This window comes from Sinocyclocheilus anshuiensis, unplaced genomic scaffold (genome assembly GCF_001515605.1).
Source record: "Sinocyclocheilus anshuiensis isolate Anshui unplaced genomic scaffold, SAMN03320099.WGS_v1.1 scaffold1064, whole genome shotgun sequence".
Classification (NCBI taxonomy): Eukaryota; Metazoa; Chordata; class Actinopteri; order Cypriniformes; family Cyprinidae; genus Sinocyclocheilus; species Sinocyclocheilus anshuiensis.
The window spans coordinates 126,723-128,372 of NW_015552612.1; the positions used below are offsets into that span (position 1 = coordinate 126,723).

The window sequence follows — 1,650 nt, forward strand, 5'->3', positions numbered from 1 at the left end:
GTTGGGTTGGTGTGAGTGGGCTGTGTTAGTGTGTGTGTGTGTGTGTGTGTGTGTGTCTATGTATGTATGTATGTATGTGTGTGTGTTGTGTTAGTGTGTGTGTTAGTGTGTGTGTGAGTGTATGAGTGTGTGTGTGTGTGTGTGTGTGCTAGTGAGTGTGTGTGTGTGCATGTTGTGTTAGTGTGTGTGAGTGTACGATTGTGTGTTGTGTTAGTGTGAGTGTGTGTGTGTGTGTGTGCTGTGTTAGTGTGTGTGTGCTGTGTTAGTGTGTGTGTGTGTGTGTGAGTTGTGTTAGTGTGTGTGTGTGTTGTGTTAGTGTGTGTGAGTGTATGAGTGTGTGTTGTGTTAGTGTGAGTGTGTGTTGTGTTAGTGTGAGTGTATGAGTGTGTGTTGTGTTAGTGTGTGAGTGTATGTGTGTGTGTTGTGTTAGTGTGTGTGAGTGTATGAGTGTGTGTTGTGTTAGTGTGAGTGTGTGTTGTGTTAGTGTGAGTGTATGAGTGTGTGTTGTGTTAGTGTGTGAGTGTATGTGTGTGTGTTGTGTTAGTGTGTGTGAGTGTATGAGTGTGTGTTGTGTTAGTGTGAGTGTGTGTTGTGTTAGTGTGAGTGTATGAGTGTGTGTTGTGTTAGTGTGTGAGTGTATGTGTGTGTGTTGTGTTAGTGTGTGTGAGTGTATGAGTGTGTGTTGTGTTAGTGTGAGTGTGTGTTGTGTTAGTGTGAGTGTATGAGTGTGTGTTGTGTTAGTGTGTGAGTGTATGTGTGTGTGTTGTGTTAGTGTGTGTGAGTGTATGAGTGTGTGTTGTGTTAGTGTGAGTGTGTGTTGTGTTAGTGTGAGTGTATGAGTGTGTGTTGTGTTAGTGTGTGAGTGTATGTGTGTGTGTTGTGTTAGTGTGTGTGAGTGTGTGTGTAGTGTGTGTTAGTGTATGTGTGTGTGTTGTGTTAGTGTGTGTGCGTGTTGTGTTAGTGTGTGTTAGTGTATGTGTGTGTGTTGTGTTAGTGTGTGTGCGTGTTGTGTTAGTGTGTGTTAGTGTATGTGTGTGTGTTGTGTTAGTGTGTGTGCGTGTTGTGTTAGTGTGTGTTAGTGTATGTGTGTGTGTTGTGTTAGTGTGTGTGCGTGTTGTGTTAGTGTGTGTTAGTGTATGTGTGTGTGTTGTGTTAGTGTGTGTGCGTGTTGTGTTAGTGTGTGTTAGTGTATGTGTGTGTGTTGTGTTAGTGTGTGTGCGTGTTGTGTTAGTGTGTGTTAGTGTATGTGTGTGTGTTGTGTTAGTGTGTGTGCGTGTTGTGTTAGTGTGTGTTAGTGTATGTGTGTGTGTTGTGTTAGTGTGTGTGCGTGTTGTGTTAGTGTGTGTTAGTGTATGTGTGTGTGTTGTGTTAGTGTGTGTGCGTGTTGTGTTAGTGTGTGTTAGTGTATGTGTGTGTGTTGTGTTAGTGTGTGTGCGTGTTGTGTTAGTGTGTGTTAGTGTATGTGTGTGTGTTGTGTTAGTGTGTGTGCGTGTTGTGTTAGTGTGTGTTAGTGTATGTGTGTGTGTTGTGTTAGTGTGTGTGCGTGTTGTGTTAGTGTGTGTTAGTGTATGTGTGTGTGTTGTGTTAGTGTGTGTGCGTGTTGTGTTAGTGTGTGTTAGTGTATGTGTGTGTGTTGTGTTAGTGTGTGTG

General features: G+C 43.0%; 1 protein-coding gene across 1 annotated transcript in view; it reads right to left on the reverse strand.

Moving 5' to 3' along the window:
* The window catches only part of LOC107665917 (acyl-CoA dehydrogenase family member 11), a 32,435-nt gene that overhangs the window by 22,740 nt on the left and 8,045 nt on the right, over positions 1-1,650 (reverse strand). The gene's annotated exons all lie outside the window — the stretch shown is intronic.